Source organism: Leucoraja erinacea, chromosome 23 (genome assembly GCF_028641065.1).
Source record: "Leucoraja erinacea ecotype New England chromosome 23, Leri_hhj_1, whole genome shotgun sequence".
In the NCBI taxonomy this organism is placed as follows: domain Eukaryota; kingdom Metazoa; phylum Chordata; class Chondrichthyes; order Rajiformes; family Rajidae; genus Leucoraja; species Leucoraja erinaceus.
Window position 1 is genome coordinate 3,468,045 of NC_073399.1, and position 19,147 is coordinate 3,487,191.

At 40.8% G+C, this 19,147-nt stretch overlaps 1 protein-coding gene across 1 annotated transcript in view; it reads right to left on the minus strand.

Moving 5' to 3' along the window:
• The window catches only part of LOC129708113 (forkhead box protein K2-like), a 54,532-nt gene that overhangs the window by 21,805 nt on the left and 13,580 nt on the right, over window positions 1-19,147 (minus strand). The window lies entirely within an intron of this gene.

A 19,147-nucleotide genomic window follows, 5' to 3' on the forward strand; every position in this document is an offset into this window, starting at 1 on the left:
GCTGTACATACACACACACATACCATGTAGACCTGGAGTGAACTGTGGCCTAATGCCACCCAGAATCATCCCTGGTGGTTCACCAAGCCCAAACTGACCAAGGCATGTGATAGGGGCTATCTTGCTGGCATCCAACATGGCTGTCCAGAGGCCCCATCCACTTATCATCCATCTGGACAGGCGTTGATAGATTTATATTAAAAGTTTTCAGTTTCCATGAGATACAAAATTAAAACTGAAATAAAAATTTAGAAATTGAAAGTAGTTAAGAAAACACATAATTAAAACCTTGAAGCAAAATAATTAAGCTTAGCTTCTAACTCTTTGCCCGACCACCATCAAAATTAATGGCGTCTCAGAACGTAGGCATCCAAATATCAATTCCCCGGCATGATTCTGGAGAAACCCAGCAAGATTGGTCCTGGCTGTTGGGCGTTGTATTAAGATAAAGAGCCAAAGTAAACTAGAAGGTACAGTTCTCAGGATACAAGAATAGAGAGATCCAGGGTAAATGTACATTTAAATTGTTAACACAGGCTGAGAAACTGGTTTTAGTTACGTGGCCAGGCTGGTGTTGCTGGGGTGTTCGCCATGGAACTGAGAAGGTTGAAAGGGGCCTGTTGTGCTGCTGCTGTGTGTGCTGTTGTGGGATATATGACAATCACCACACTTTACTCTCTTCAAGTAGAGATGTTAAAAATCGTGAAAGGGATGGACAGGGAGAAACTGTTCCATTGGTGGTGAGATTAATGAACAGGAAAAGAAACGGAGTGGCAAAAGAGCAAAGAATACGAGGAGCATTTATAAAAATAAAGCACAAATGTCTGGAATACATTCCAAGAGTAGTAGAGGAGGCAGGTTCATTTTCCAGTGTTCAAAAATGATCCAGGCAAGTCTCTAAATACAAACTTGCAGAGCTACAAAAAAAAAAGGGGGTAGTGGTATGGAATGAGGTAGTCTCTTCTTTCCCAGCATCGATTTTGCAATTCTGATTCTACATACTATTCAATGATGGACAGACTTGATCCTTTACAGTGGCCAGAAACCTTGGATTTCTATGTTTGACAGAGTATTTGCAAAAGTCTGCCACTTGGAACAGCTGAAAAGTACGACAAAGAGTTTGTTATGCGAATACTTAAAAGAAAGCAAGCCTGGTTTTTCTGGAATATAACCTGCAAAGCGCTCTTCGACTAACACATTATTTTGTGCATGTCCTTAAACTTTAATCAGAAGTCAGTTTGTTACAGTAACACCGACTACAAAAGTTCACCAATAATAAAATTAATTTAAAAAACTGGTCTATAAAGTTACTTTTAACATTAAAAAAAATTATACCCACTGAAGTCGATTTGTCTTCTGCAGATAATTTCATGCTTGTTGAATTTCCAAATTAAAATTTAATATGCAACAATTTAAATGGACAGATTATATGTCTGTAAACAGGTGGACTTCACACATGCTGTTTTTCAAGTACTGTAAACATTAGCAGCAATTCATTTCAAAGAGCAAATGGCTATTTATAGATGATATCAGGGATAAACAGTCTCACTAAGAACTCCATGGCAGGACTGCGCACAACATAGGGACTGTTGCGTAAACAACTTCAAGTATCACACCCATTTGTTACTAGCTACCTTGTCCCTTGCGCAGATCAGCAGGTGCTGTTTTTCTTGGTTGCGTTTCATCTCCACAAAGCACCAACTCTGCAGTGCTGTTTATACAATTCATCCCTGAAACAATCTCCATCTGTCAACCAAAATATTTAGCAGAATGCAACCATCACATTTTCGCAATGCTTGCAGTCTTTAAAAATAAAACTGGTTTTGCAAAAAAAGAGATAAATGCATTACCCAGATGAACATTTATAAACAAACATAACTGCAGCAGTCCAAGTGCCTAACTGACAATTATTTCAACATGTTGATATATTAGAAGCCCTGAAAGTTTGTTCCCTGGCCCCAACGAATCATCTTTAACATGGATGGACAATCTCTTTACATCTCCATCCTGTTGAAGGCCCCCTGCCTTTTCCTTGAGCAAACTTCCCGATGTTGGGGAAGTCCAGGACAAGGGGTCACAGCTTAAGGATAAGGGGGAAATCCTTTAAAACAGAGACGAGAAGAATTTTTTTCACACAGAGAGTGGAGAATCTCTGGAACTCTCTGCCACAGAGGGTAGTTGAGGCCAGTTCATTGGCTATATTTAAGAGGGAGTTAGATGTGGCCCTTGTGGCTAAGGGGATCAGAGGATATGGAGAGAAGGCAGGTACGGGATACTGAGTTGGATGATCAGCCATGATCATATTGAATGGCGGTGCAGGCCCGAAGGGCCGAATGGCCTACTCCTGCACCTAATTTCTGTTTCTATGTTTCTAAAAATAGATCATGGGAAGAATGAAAGCATTTTCGAAATGATCCTCTTGACCAGACTTAGATTTTAAAGTGTACACCAAAATACCAAACAAAAGTCAGCTTACATGCACCTGAGCCTCATATTGCAAATTTAAAATTCATCCACATTTGATCAAATTGTTTTAAAGTATGATCAAAGTGTTCCAAATTGGACATTTTGTATTGTTAGCAAAAGAGTCTGTCATGCCCTCAAGTATTTCATAAAATCTTTAGTGAGCATCTTCAACAGAACATTGCAAAGTATTTCATACATTAAGCACATAAAGATGATAAATGACTACGAACTTGATTTAAAGCAAGTTTAGAACAACGAACTAAGAGGGGCTCAAAACACACTTGAAAAAAAATACTACAAAAGTTTCAAATCATATTTAATAGTAGGAAAATTCTGTTTGGCTTCTTCTAGATATCAATTCAGCAATTTGAAATTTAGAAACAAGGAAAGAACCAAAAAGGAAAGGAGATAAGAGTTTTCACCCTTAGCGTACGAGGGAAATTGGATGTGCCCGAAAAGGACGCAAAAATTCCCCCGCCCCATTTTGCTAATACACACATCTCGGAGTTCTCATTTAAAAAATATTTATAGCGAGGCTACTCTTTCACTTTGACCTCATCAATTCTGTCACCTTTTGTTGGCTTCTCATAAAACCACAAGCTTCAAACTTACTGTCCCATTGAGTTATTCCAGCATTGTGTCTATCTTCAAACTTACTACTCTTTTCAACATTAAGTCGCTTTGTTTAATTTTGTGACATCCTAACAACTTAATTGGATCATTTTTCCTTTGAACTGATTTCTTAATAGATGATATTATATCTCATTTAAATGTGTGAATATCTCTTACCAACAAATCTTTGAGTCTAATTTCAGTCTACAATATGCACCAATGCCCTGTTATTGGTAAAAGTCAGTACCACATCCTGTCACATTTTGATCACTATCCAAACCACTTCTGTGTTCAATGGTGCCTTTTCTGTTTAAAGTGCAACATTTCCCTTATTTGATCACCCCAGCTCTCCACAAATACTCATAATACAGTAAGTTTAAAGCCCTACCTCCTACATCTGCCCTTAAGTAATTTGCCAAAGTACAAATTCCTGTTCTTCCCAGCAAAATATCTCTAATTTCCCCCTTACTGTTGCCTGTCTCACTGGTTCAAAAGCTGGCGTGTCTTTTGGGCATGTACAAGGCATGATAGTTCAGCCATGTAAAAAATTGTAATCATTTCACTTTTTAATCTGACCATGCTACCAAAGCCGAATGAAATCTTTAATGCAGAATTTTTAATAAATTAAAAATAGTAGAGTTAGAACTGTGTCGTCATAACCAACTGTTCAAGTGAAGGATTCTAAATGTGTGCTGCTTGGTTGAAAATAATGTACAATTTATAAACCATTTTTCAAATTTCTATAAAAAGATTTGAAAAATTATAATCTGCAATATTTGAATGCATGACCTTTATTCACCACATTTGTGGTCAGAAATATTTTGGCACTGAACACGTTAGGACCAATTCCCGGAACTGAATGGGCTCACATTCCAAACACTGTTCTTATTAATTTCCTCATACATCTATGCTGCAGGATGTAACGAGTCAGAACACTGACACTTTAGTCAATTGAAAATGTTGGTTTAATGTCCATACCTTTATAATAATGTACGGCGTCACAAGGCAGAGACAAGAGTTCAAATGAAAAAATAACAAGTTGTAAAATAAGGTAGTTAGGCTTAAGCAATGCCAGAAGGGCTTCCCCGACGACAATGTCTATGACAAATTACAACAACCTACCACTTAGTTGGCGTCAAACTATTGACAATCGGTGACACACAAGGACGTCCACACCTACGACCACACAGGAGACAACCTACAACAACCAAAGTCAACTCACAACTAGCTACGACCCTGTCGGCGACAATTGAAAACAACCGTAGACAATTCAGTCGCCGGTACCTGTCGCTGGTTGACGTAGGTAGTCGCCAATGGAATTCACCAAAGTCAGCACCAGCGAAAACCTACATCACCTGGCGACAACCTACGACAGCACCTACGTCAGGAGAGGTCAAGCTACGCTCATTGGCGTCAACCCACTGTCGGCAACATTTTTTGAACATGTTGAAAATCCAGCGGCAACCAGAAAGAGGCTACAACTCTTTGGGTGACTGAGGAGACTACTCACGATCATATAGGCAACACCCTGGCAACCATGTGGCAACAGCCTAGTCACCTAAAAAATAGCCTAAGTGGGACAGGCCCTTTAGTCCTAGACGAGAGAAATTATCGCCAAATAGATATTCAGAAGACAAAAGTTATCTTTGGGGTTCTTGTCACAAACTCTACGTCCTAACCAATGATCATTTGTCTCCCCGGCAGATGTTTAAAATTGATTACGGCCGTTGGTAATGAAACAAGCCGCTTTAGTTTTGTCTCCTCTGCTGTTATGCCCTCATTCATATATTTGGTATTTCCAAGTATTGCAACAGATAGCTGTCCGGTCTTTCTCATTTTATATATTGTAATTCTCATCCAGACAATACAATACAATATCCCAACTCTCAGTGTATCATTCATGCATCACTGTTGAATTTCCTTAAAACCTACTTTGGGACAGGATGTTCAAGTGTCAAATTTATTTGCTACTGATCCTGTGAATCAATTTTGCCAAATTAAAAGATGCTACATTCCACAAACAACAAATTTTAGTCAAAAGGGTCTCGACCCGAAACGTCACCCATTCCTTCTCTTCAGAGATGCTGCCTGTCCCGCTGAGTTACTCCAGCTTTTTGTGTCTACCTTCAATTTAAACTAGCATCTGCAGTTCCTTCCTAAACAAATTTTACGGTGCATTATGAATTTCTGGTAGTGGAGTGAGTGTTCTTTGCAAAGAGCCCCAAACTGATTACAAAAACATATCTAGCATGCTTTTGGCCTCACATAATGACTATTCAGTAACTTGTATTACTAATTAAAACTTACTGGAATTTTTATAGCAAATATGGCAAGTAATTATAGCTCTCCTAACAAGCAAATATTTATGATTGACTACTGAATAGAACAGGTCAAAATACATCCACAGTCTTGCACAACTGATTAAAAAAAGTCAAATAACTTTAATTTACTGTATTCCTGTATATCAATGTATAATATGCAAACACATAATATTCTAGAAATTATCTAGACTAAGAAAAGGCAAAAGGTTTACATATTAACATATATGTACATCTGTATATGCGCTACATGATTTCGGGAAGTCAAGGTGTCACAAGGTGCTTTGCTGCTGATGTGTTTTCAAGTATAAAGTAAAAAGACACAGCCAGATGTTTCGACAGAGCAATGAAATAAATGTACAGATCATTTGTTTTAGGTGGTGATGGAGGGATAAATATTGGGAAGACACTAACTCCACGTCTATCGAATGGTTTTCCATTCCTCAACACTCATCACCGCAGTAGTGTTGTTGGCTAATTTAATGATTAGATTGGTGCTTCGCCACAGTCGTGGGTATGAAAAGAGCAGAGTAGGAGGCTAAGCATGCAGCCTCGAGGCAAATCTTTCCCATGTACATTGCACAAACCATTATCGGATCATATTGTTAGGAAATTTCTAAATCTTTTTCAAATAAAAAAAACTTTAAAACTTGCAATTTTACCCTTTTTTGTATTGTCTCGATAGTTTCTATGAAAATTTGGCGGAGCATTCAACTCGTTGCATTGTTGTTGACTTTTCCTGCAGGAAGGCCGCTACAACCTGGCTCTGATCTTGCAACACAAGATTGTCATTTAGAAAACATAAATAATCAAACTGCATCCTCCTTCCTGATGCAAAGTGGAGTGCAGGACAGGGATCATAAAAGAAATTAACTTCAAAATGTTTAAAATACCATTGGATGAGTGAACTACAATTTAACAACAGTCACAAATATCCAACCCAAATGTTCAGACCTATGTCAACGGAATAGAATATTTCTCTTTTCTTGTGAAACTTATGAAACATAAGTTTGAATGATTAAAAAATAGTCAAATAATCAAAGGCTTAAGATAAATGCAACCTTGACAAAAAAAGGTGCAAACAATCTTTCCATGCTTCCAGGTAATATTGGTAATATTAGTCACAGAGAACTTTAAGGTGGTTTCTGAAACAACTGTGCTAAAAATAGGAAATGAATAATGTACAAAGTAAAGAAAACTACTCTGGAATATTTCAAGAAGGGATTCCTCAGAATAATTTAGCAGAGACGGAGTCTATCACAAAGATCGCCAAGCAATAAAAATATTTTCCGTACAGACGGCATACAATTTTGGTGGTGGGGTTACAAAAAAGTAATTTTATGATTATCATTCTCCTCCAAGCCCAACAATATTGCTTTTTTTGCCAACAGTTTTTGTCTGAAGAAGCTACTCTTGCTTTTTGAAAGAACAGAAATGTTGAAAGCAATCAATAGGAAGCTGCTGATAAAGCTACACGTCACATCTGTTGTTCAAAAGCTAGACATTAATTCATTAAAGCTGCTCATGTAATGCCTTTGGAATTCACGTCTTTCCAGACTCTGAAGACAAAGCCCAAACCAGGGAAATACAGCTTCTTTCTTACCTTTTCTTTCACTGGCAATGTCTATGGCATACTTGGAATGAGGGGGGGGGAGGAAGAGACGAAGAATTCTTCGCCTAACTCGCTGCATACACAAAAGTAAAAATTCCATTAAGAAAAGTAATCACCATTACGGATTCACAGACATTAACGCTGTAATCTGCATGCAGGCAATGTAATCAAAATAAACCAAGCTTTAGCTGCACAAATCCCACTTCGGTAGCCTCTATGGACTAAAGCCACATGTGTAACTTCAGCATGTACTATTTTTCCAAAGGTTCATTCTCTATCCCACCCACCAACAATATGATAACATCTCAAATGATTCTTTGATTTAAACTGTCAAGTTTCCAAGACGTTAGATTTGTAATTAGATTTCATGCTGCTTAATACATGCTAATTTAAATTGTCTAGTTTATAAAAAGTTATTGTAAAAGACCATTCAAAAATCTGCATTTGCATCAATGATCAAGTATGTGCACTCATTTATCAAGTCTTTTCTCCCCAAACTCCTTTACATTAAATGTGTCAGGGACAAAAGCAAAAGCAGAAAAACACAGAAACAATAAATGATTTGAGATACGGGATGTGCTGCTTGCCAAAACTAGAAATAATGTTCCTTTGGCTCATTGATTTCCACACTCACTTGATGTGTGGAAATGTATTCTTCAGAGTAGTGGAGGGGGAAAAAGCACAATTTCAACGATACAAATAGCACCATATTGCAGTTTGCAGTTTGCAGTTTACATTGTCAGAAATATATTTAATTTTATTGTACAAGTATAAAAATATTGAAAAAAGTTTACAAAAAGCTTAGAGCAAGGCAGCAGCTATTATGTTTATTGTGCTTGTGCCAGGTCTTTGAAAACAGCAGCACAATTATTCTTTAGTTTTAGTTTTGGAGATACAGAGCATAGGCCTTTAAGCCCACCGAGTCTGCACCAACCAGTGATCTCCACACACTTACACAATGCAAGGAACAATTTACAATTATACCAAGCCAATTAGCCTACAAACCTCTACGTCTTTGGAGTGTGGGATGAAACCGGAGATCCTGGAGAAAATCCGCACGGGTCATGGGGAGTGAACAAACACCGTACAGTCAAGCACCCATAGTCAGGATCAAATCCTGGTCTCCGGTGATGCAAGGCAGCAGCTTTACCATGGCGCCACTGTGCCACACTCTTTCTTCACAGATTTTCACAATTGCTACTCTTTCTTCACAGATCTACATCTCTCCCTCCCCCCACCCCCCTCTCATTTTAAAGTACATCTTCAATTCCTCCTTGAAAGTTATTAATTGTCCACCGTTTCGAGGAAGAGCTTTCCCCGACATTCTCTCTGGCTTATCGTCTTAATTTTCCATTTTTTGGTTATCAGTACATGTTGCAACAAGAACATATTTGCCTCACCATAACCAAGCAATATAGGTAGGAGATAGAGCCGTAGGCATCTTTGATGGTTGCATAGCAGTGATCATGAATGTGCTCATAATCACTCTCTCACAAATTCTCTTATGAACTAAATGACAATCTCTTATGAACTAAATGACAGCAACCCCAATCCCAGCCTATCAACAGTACTCCTGCTTTATCCATCCCTTCACGTCCTCTCTGCAACTCAAAACGTGCTTGTATTCTCATGAAGCATTTCTGACCTAAGATTTTAACTTCTGTTATATTTTGGAGTCATGCTAACAACATAGAAACATAGAAATTAGGTGCAGGAGTAGGCCATTCGGCCCTTCGAGCCTGCACCGCCATTCAATATGATCATGGCTGATCATCCAACTCAGTATCCCGTACCTGCCTTCTCTCCATACCTCCTGATCCCCTTAGCCAGAAGGGCCACATCTAACTCCCTCTTAAATATAGCCAATGAACTGGCCTCAACTACCCTCTGTGGCAGAGAGTTAACAAGAAGTTAACATGTTGATTCGAGCACACCAGTATGACAAGAATACTTGTTTTGTGTTTGTCAAGTTTTCTTTGGCTGTGAAATCATGCGATTTCAATGGATACACAAAAGCCTTGATGAATTTCAAAACTGCAGACATACAGCACACACAGAGGATGGATCACAGGTTTTCAAACATGGACAGGGGCTTTTTATCAGGCAGCATGTTATACCTCACTTCCCTTCAAGAGTCAAGAGCATTTAACTGTCATACGCAACCAGGAATGGAACAATTGAATTCTTCCTTGCTGCAGCTTTTGCAGGCACATTAATCAATGATACAACAAATATATATTAACAAGGCTGTGATGCAGTCAGTATTTTCTTCATCGTACATCTGTAGAAATTCAAGAGATTATTTGGTGATATACCAAATATCCCCAAACCTGAGGAAATACAGGCATTGAAGAACTTTTGTTGTGATTGCATCAATGTGCTAGGAACACAATTGATCAGACATGTGCACACCCAGGAACCTGAAGCTGTTGACTCTTTCCACTGCTGTTTCGCCAAACGAAGACACTTTCATGGACCACAGTTTTCCTTTCCTAAAGTCAATCAGGTCCTTGGTTAGAAGCAAGATCGTTGTTCTGGCATCAACTCAACCAGATTACTGATCTCAATCATGTATTCTGACTCATGGTTACCCAGTATTCATCCAACAACAGTGTTTCATTGACAAATTTAAGGATGCAATTAGAGCTGTGTCTGGCTGCACCATCATGGGAACAGAAAAACAATAGAGAAGGGAACTGAGTACACGGCATTGATGTACCGTAGGACATTTGGAACTGAGATGAGGAAAACTCTTTCACACAGTTGTGATTTTGTGGAATTCACTGCCTACGAAGGCTGTGGAGGCCGATTCACTGGATGCATTCAAAAGAGAGTTAGATAGCGATCTTGGGGCTAGCGGAATCAAGGGGTATGGGGAGAAGGCAGGAACGGGGTATTGATTGTGGATGATCAGCCATGATCACAGTGAATGGCAGTCAGGCATGAGACAGGAAAAATCTGAAAAAAAGAGGAAGAGAGAGGGGGGGTCCAGGGGGAAACGCAGATATATGCAGAAATGTTTTGATAATTGTACCTTGAAATGACTCAGTTTTCTTGCCTGTTTACCCTTAATTTTTTTATTGTACTTTAAAATAACACATTTTACTTGCTTGTCACTTCTTAATTTGCACAGAAAATCTGTGATAATCATACCTTAAAATGACACCAACTCCTTCTTGTTTACTTAAGTCATATAAAAAATATTTAATATTGCACCTACATGTAACATGATACCTGTTCCTTGCTTGTTTACGCTAATTAGATAGAAGTATCCTTTACCATTGTATTTAAACACCAAATTATTTTCAAATCCAACTCTTAACAGTTGAGATGAAAATGATGATTTTCATTTCAAACCCCCCTGCATCCTCATAGCATCCTCTTCACAGTTCACATAACCACCCAGCTTTGTGTCATCTGCAAATTTATTCATGTTACTTTTAATTCCTTCATCTAAATCATTAATGTATATTGTAAATAGCTGCGGTCCCAGCACCGAGCCTTGCGGTACCCCACTAGTCACTGCCTGCCATTCAGAAAGGGACCTGCTAATCCCTACACTTTGTTTCTTGTCTGCGAACCAATTTTCTATCTATGTCAATACCCTATTCCCAATACCATGCGCTCACTAATTTTGCCCACTAATCTCCTGTGTGCGACCTTATCAAAGGCTTTTTGAAAGCCCGGGTACACTACATCCACTGGCTCTCCCTTGTCCATTTTGTTGAAGGTACTCCTCAGGTTGACCAGCGTGTCATGGAGTGGGCGAGTTGTATTGTCCAGGATGCTCCGCAGCTTGAGGAGCGTGCCAATATTTTACTCATGTTATGCAGACTTCTACACCTGAAACATTTACGCACCACCTAATTTCTCAGGCATGAGCTTGTTGTTAAGGTTATTTTTCTGTGTTGTTTAACTGTTTCAGGTTGGTCTTTAACAAGAATTTAAATTTATCGTTATTAGTTTTGAAATCAAAACAATGAAATAATTTATTTTTTTTTAAATCACATTTAGTAGAAATTTAGTTGATTTAATTTATTACTTTCAAAATATAAATGAATAGATAGTTGCACCCAGGGCAGCCTTCCTAACGAGTTTGTTGATCCTAATGGCGTCCACAGCCTTCGCCCTGCTGCCCCCACTACACAGCAACTAAGAAGAGGACACTGGCCACCACCACTGGCATTGCCCAAACATCTGCAGCATGTTATTGCAGATGTTAAAGGAACTGATGCAACTATCTGTACTCATTTATATTTTGCAAGTAATAAATTAAATCAACAAAATTACTACTAACTGATTTTTTAAATTTCTTATATTTCATTGAGTTTTGATTTCAAAACTGTAATAACGATAAATTTAAATTCTCGTTAAAGACCAACCTGAAACAGTTAAACACACAAAAATAACCTTAACAATAAGCTCATGCCTGAGAAATTAGGCGTAAATGTTTCAGATGTAGAAGTCTGCATAACACGAGTAAAATATTGCCATGCTGCTCACCTTGAATATGAAGACAACTAAATACATTTCATGCCTTGTCCAAGCTGTTGTCGGGTGTCAAGGGCACAGTCAATGCATCCAAACAATAACACAAAATTTCATTGATTTGCCCAAACATCAAATTGCCAAGCAGCAGACCAGAAAGGCATAAGCATAATTTTCAGACAGAATCCAGACTAAGATATCAGTACTGGAACACACATATAAAAATAAGTTGAAAAATGTAACAAAAACACAGCAGTTGGGCAAAACTTTGATGTCCAGATTCTCTGCTTTCCCCCATGCCCAGGTATGGATATGGAGGGCCCATTTTGCAGGCTCAGAGCACCAACCGACTCCAGTTTGATTAGTGATGTAAAGCTTTGACAGCCGACAAGCCCCCCCCACCCCCTCTCAAATCCAGTTTTCTAGATATCAACTGTGGAATATTGAATAGTTGTTAAATCTAATATGAACATTTTAAAACTAAAACTGGTTAATTAATAAAATGATCTTATTACACCCAATCCATAAGCACACAATCTAAACCACCCCGAGGATTCCCAGACCTATGCCAGGTTCGTTCTCAGAGCTGGTCTGGACGTGATAGGTTGAATGACTCCTCCTGTGATCCCATGAGGCAGTTCCTACAAATGCTGGAAAATCTTAGCAAGGCATGCCTCCTTCATTAGTTTCCATTCAGTGTTCCAAATCTGTCAGCAACTCTGACGGCCATTTAAGAGCTTAATGCCATCACTTGTGCTAAAAACACCGATATAAGCCAGTTATCTTTTGAAATGCTGCAAGGAGGCCAATAGGAGGTGATGATTGAAGCAGATACTTTGGTGGCATTTCAAAGACCTTTGGATAGACATAAGGATATGCACGGAATGGAGGGATTTGGGTTTATGCGGGTTGCTCTGTGATGGTCTTGGCACCATGTTTGGCACACAGACATTGTGGACCTAATTGCCTGTTCTTGTATTATAATGTTCTATGATCCAAGAAGAAAGTTAATAAAGTGAAAGTAGCTGGTTTAACAGGACTATAAATGAATCAATTTTTCACATCAAAGTACAAGTTTGCAGAAATTGGAGTTAGAATTGAGAGATCACACACAATCAACAACAAAGCAGCCTTAACCATTACACCCTCAATAAATAACACCGACTGGCAAAAAGGAATGAAGACATATTTAAAAGGGACAACTAACAAGGAAGAGCAAAACGACCAAGGCTATCGAGTATTTTGAATGATGCAGGATTTTACAAGATCCTCAAAAATCACCACTGATAATTTGCATTTTGTGACATAGAAATATTAATCAAAGTTCACAATTGGTCCCATACCCATAACGTAGCAAGAAAAAGCTTTAAAGCTTACAATCCCAAAAATACTTTTCACAAGTGATAGTGACATTATTTTTGCAGAAGCTGCAAAGGCATGACTGTCAAATGCAAGGCATGTTAACATTTCCAGAATGTTGGATACATTTATAGAATATTTAACTTTAATTTCAATTCCTACTTAAATGTTCTCTGGACCACGCGTGCAATGTGGAAATATTTATCTTAGCAGTAGTGGACCAAATATGGACTGTTATGAGGACAACCTATTTAATATGTCAATAATACCCAAGTTAGAGCCACACATTCTGAAGCCTAATGTATTATACAACTTAGAACATTGTGTTCTAGTGCAAAAAGTACAGTAGCCTTAAACATCTAATATAATAGTCAACTGCAGAAAAAAAGGTGGTTAGTATTGCTCATAGAAAATAGGTGCACGAGTAGGCCATTCGGCCCTATGAGCCAGCACCACCATTCAATATGATCATGGCTGATCATCCAAAATCAGTACCCCGTTCTGGCTTTTCCTCCCATATCCCTTGATTCCCTTAGCCCTAAGAGCTAAATCTAACTCTCGTTGTAATTCCTTCTCTATTCACAGTAAAGGCCAAATCTCAATGGAGCTACAGTTAACTTATATAACCCAAACAACAAAATACATTTGGACAGGTACATAGAGGAAAGGTTTAGAGGGATATGAGCGAAACCCGAGTTAGTGGGCAAGACTAATGCGGATGGGGCATATCAGTAGGCATGGGGAAGATGGGCCAAAGGGCCCCTTTCCATGTTGTATGCCTCTAAAACTTCACACATTAAGGCACTCGTGAACCAAATCATTCCAAAAAGATCCTTGACTAAATATATTTTTATTCATTCCCACTATTTTAAAATATGTTACAAGAATCATATTGAAATAAACTCTTGCCTGGTGAGCAATCCTTTTAGATTAAAACATATCAAAAATCCTAGCATCTTATTAACATCTAAGACTATTGAGGAATAGGAATTCCCCGTGCACAAGTTGGTTTGTCTCACTCAAGACGAAAACATTTTAAGCTTTGGGTGGAATTATTCTGAATTTTACTTTCTGTTGCCAAATGATTTATGATGCATTTTGTTTCGAACACACTTTGGAATGTCCCACTTAAAACAACGCTTACTTTAGCCCTGGGAATACACTGAAATCAAGACTAGTTAGTAGCAATAAAACCTCTAATTGAGTCAAGGTGTCCAACTTTACTGTGTAGGAAGGAACTGCAAAAGCTGGCTTAAACCGAAGAAAGACACAAAATGCTGGAGTAACTCAGCGGGACAGGCAGCATCTCTAGATCTCCGAAGAGGGATCTCAAATGTGAAATGTCACCCATACCTTCTCTCCAGCAATACTTCCTGTCCCAGTGAGTTACTCCAGCATTTTGTGTCCAACTTTACTTATTGCTTGTATGTCTTTGAGAAATGTTCAATTCGTCGATTTAATGGAGAACAGAAAAAAATCCTTAAAATACAAGAAAAAAAGTTTTGTTTAAAAAAAAATTACCTCTTCTATCAGCCTTTGCAGTCAGTTCAATTTCTTGAAACTAGCTGCATCTACAGAATATACATAACAATATCACAGGAAATAAAGTTGCAGTCTTTGTTTCTCTTAGGTCAGTTTTATGAATGATTGCAGCTTTCAGCTGCAGCATTTCCTTCTTTTCCCAGGCCAAATAGTAAGAACTTTATTAGTGTTAAAGAGGGGAACTGCCTGGAAATCGAAGGTTACCAGAAAAGCTGGAGTTTGCAGCAGCATCTATAGGAAATAGGCAACGAAACCCTTCTTCAGACTGATCAGGGGTGGGGGTGGGTGGGGACAAGAAAGGAAAAGGAGGAGTAGCCGGAAGGCTGGAGGGTGGGAGGAGACAGCAGGGGAGCTGAGGAAGGGGAGGAGACAGCAAGGACTAACAGAATTGGGAGAAGTCGATGTTCATGCCCCCGGGGTGCAGACTCCCCAAACGGAATATGAGGTGCTGTTCCTCCAATTTCCGGTGCTGCTCGCTGTGGCCATGGAGGAGACCCAGGACAGAGAGGTCGGAGACGGAGTGGGAGGGGGAGTTGAAGTGCTGAGCCACCGGGAGGTCAGCTAGGTTATTGCGGACCGAGCGGAGGTGTTCGGGAAACGATCGCCCAACCTCCGCTTGGTCTCACCGATATAGATCTGCTGACATCTAGAGCAGCGGACGCAATAGATGAGGTTGGAAGAGATGCAGGTAAACCTCTGTCGCACCTGGAACGATTGCTTGGGTCCCTGAAAGGAGTTGAGGGGGGAGGTAAAGGGACAAGTGTTGCATCTGCTGCGGCCGCAAGGGAAAGTGACCGGGGAGGGGGTGGACCGAGAGGGAAGGGAAGAATTGACAAGGGAGTTATGGAGGGAGCGGTCTTTGCGGAAGGCAGATATGGGGGGAGATGGGAAGATGTGGCCAGTAGTGGGGTCACGTTGGAGGTGGCGAAACTGACGGAGGATTATTTTTTGTATGTGATGGCTGGTGGGGTGAAAGGTGAGGACTAGGGGGACTCGGCCCTTGTTGCGAGTGCGGGGATGGGGAGAGAGAGCAGTGTTGCGGGGTATGGAAGAGACCCTGGTGCGAGCCTCATTTATGGTGGAGGAGGGGAACCCCCGTTCCCTGAATAGTGAGGACATTTCAGATGTTCTGGTGTGGAACGCCTCATCCGTGGAGCAGATACGGCGTAGACGGAGGAATTGGGAGTAGGGGATGGAGTCCTTACAGGAAGCAGGGTGGGAAGAAGTGTAGTCCAGATAGCCATGGGAGTCAGTGGGTTTATAGTGTATGTCGGTTAGAAGTCTATCACCTGCAATGGAGATAGTGAGGTCAAGGAATGGTAGGGAAGTGTCGGAGATGGTCCAGGTGTATTTCAGTGCCGGGTGGAAATTAGTGGTGAAGTGGATGAAGTCAGTCAGTTGTGTGCGGGTGCAGGAGGTGGCACCAAAGCAGTCGTCGATGTAGCGGAGGTAGAGGTTGGGGATGGGGCCCTGGTATGTATGGAACAAGGATTGTTCGACGTAACCTACAAATAGGCAGGCATAGCTGGGGCCCATGCGTGTGCCCATAGCTACGCCTTGTATTTGGAGGAAGTGGGAGGAGTCAAACTCGAAGTTATTGAGGTTAAGGACCAGCTCCGCTAGGCGGAGGAGAGTGTCAGTGGCCTTCTCTGGTCGAGGAAGAACCGGAGGGCTGTGAGACCATCGTGGTGGGGGATGGAGGTGTATAGTGATTGGACGTCCATGGTGAAGATGCGGGGGTGAGGGCCTAGAGAATTGAATGCGCGGAGACGACGGAGAGTGTCTGAGGTGTCTTGGACATAGGTAGGGAGGGATTTAACCAAGGGTGATAGGATGGAGTCAAGGTATTTGGAAATGAGTTCGGTGGGGCACGAACAGGCGGAGACAATGGGTCTTCCGGGACAATCTGGTTTGTGGATTTTAGGGAGAAGGTAAAATCGGGCTGTGCGGGGCTGGGGAACGATGAGGTTGGAGGCTCGGTCGGGTAGGGCATTGGAGTGGATGAAGTTGGTGATGGTGCTGGAGATGGTGGCCTGGTGCTCGTCAGTGGGGTCATGGTCCAGGGGTAAGTAGGAGGAGGTGTCCGATAGTTGGCGCGTGGCCTCAGCTTTGTAGAGATCGGCGCGCCAGACTACCACGGCACCTCCCTTGTCAGCGGGTTTGATAACCAAATCTGGGTTGTTGCGTAGTGAGTCGATGGCAGAGCGTTCCTGTGGTGAGAGATTGGAGTGAGACAGGGGAGTGGAGAAGTTGAGGCGGTTGATGTCGCGACGGCAGTTATTGATAAAAAGTTCTAAAGCCGGAAATTGGCCACGAGGGGGGTTCCACGAGGAGGGGGTGCGTTGGAGACGGGAAAAGGGGTCATCAGTGGGGGGCGAGGACTCCTTCCCATGGAAGAAAGCTGTGAGGCGGAGGCGACGGTAGAAGCGCTCCAAGTCGTGGTGTGCGCGGAATTCATTGAGGTGGGGACGGAGGGGGACAAAGGTAAGACCTCTGTTGAGGACGGACCGTTCGGTGTTGGAGTAAGAACTTTATGTTCATTCCCAAAACAAGCCAAGTTTTAATTAAAATGAACCATTACTCAGATGCAAGTCACAGGAAGTGTGTGATGCATTATTTAACCACAATGTTTAACAACCCTTTGTTTTATACCACAATGAATAATGCCTGAAGCTCCATATGGAAAATATTCATTACCAGAGACAAATGTTTCCTCACTGACTGGTTAGTCAACAGCCTTTGTAATAGGATAAAAAGACCAACTGACCCCAAGTTGGTAATGAAGAGTGAAAAATGTTGATTTTTCTCACTTTTCTCCTAATTCACATACCCACTTTTCTATCCTTGGTCTCCTCCATTGCCAGAGCGATGTCACATACAAGCTGGGGGAGTAACACCTCATATTCCAGTTGCGTAGCTTACAACCCAATGGTATGACCATTGACTTTTCCCAATTTCAAGTGATACCATTTACTCCATAGCTCCTTTCCTGTGTTCACCCTGACCCCAGTGTGCAACGATTTTCACTATCCCACCCCTCATTCCCCTCCTTAGTTTAGTTTATTGTCACGTGTATCGAGATACAGTGAAAAGCTTTTTCGGTGCATGCTATCCAGTCAGCAGAAAGACTATACATGATTATAATCAAGCCGTCCACAATGTACAGACACAGGATAAAGAGAATAATGTTTAGTGCAAGGTAAAGCCTAGTGAAGTCTGATTACACCTCCCTTACCCATTCACATATTTCCTCTCTTCAACTGTTCTCTCCTAATTTGACACACTTTTGTCTCCTTTTCATCTCTAGCCTTTGTCATTACTCCGCCCATCTACCAATCAAACCCCCACCCCTACCTGTATTTATCTATCACTTACCAGGCTTTGTCCCACCCTACCTCTCCATTCCAGCATATGAACCCCTTACTACAATGTCTGAAGAAGGGTCCCAACCTAAAACGTTACCGTTTCATTCCCTCCAGAAGGTGCCCGACCCACTGAGTTACTGCAGCATTTCTCGTTCTACTCAACTTCCTGGTGTACCTATTTTATGCCCTCTCCAAAGCCTCCACATCCTTCCTGTAATGGGATGACAAGAACCGCACACAATACTCCAAATGCAGCCTCGCCAAACTTCTTATACAGCTGTAACATGACTTCCTGATTCATACAATGCCTTGACTGATGAAAACAATCATACTGTCACATCAACGACTACATTGGTGCTACCTCATGCACCCACACACAACTTACTGACTTCAAAGCATTCTATCTTGTTTCTCTTTGGCACTGGAATAAGTAGTGGCATTCGTAAAGCAAGTGGGTACCTGAGAACGGAGTAGGGTGACCGTTAATTCTCTTGCCAGATCAACACAGGTCCTGGGTCATGATTGGGGATTCTATCTGGGCCTGTTGCTTTCCGCAGGTTCACTCCTAGGAAAGCCAAGCTGACATGTGCAACAGTGACCCACGTGTACAGGTTCATCTGAGGCTGTCAGAGTGGATAATGTCATTCCTCTGGTTCAAAGTGAGCTTAATATGCATTGAGCTCGTTGGGGAGGGATGCTGTATTGCCAGCAATACTGCCAGACTTCACTTTATAGCTGTTATAGCATACAAATCTTGTCACAATCAATAGGCGTCAATGCAGTTATTCCGACTTGATTCCCTCTAGGCAGCCTTGAAATTTTTTGAAGATTGTAAATAGATTTTGTATATTACTCTGGATCATTTGACTTTAGCTTCACCTGGGAATGGACCACACGATTCATCCATGGTTTCCAGTTGGAAAACATTCATATTCCATAATTTTTTCCCCAATTCCTCATTCATTCCCGACATTAATCGCTCCCAATTTTTTCCCCCAATTCCTGCCTATTAATGCGTTAGATAGCCATCCTCCAATTTATCACCTTCATCCAAGGTCCAGACTTATCGCTATTGTTATCTTGATGGTGGTGGGGTGTAGGAGAGGTTTGTAGGAAGAAGCCAAGATTTATAAAGTTTTCAAAGAATGACTTGCAGTTTTAGATCACCTGCACTGCAGCTTTCACCATCATGAAAACAAATCCATAATTGACTGATCACATGGGAACAAAGCAAGGTTCACTCAATTTAAAAAACAACTTTGCAGAGGCGTGATTAAGTAATAAGATAAGTTATTGGTAATTTTAAGTACAATAATTGATCAACTAAAAAAATCTGAATTCAACATCAAGTGTCAAGTCTCAAATAAAAAACATGTGCCGCCAGA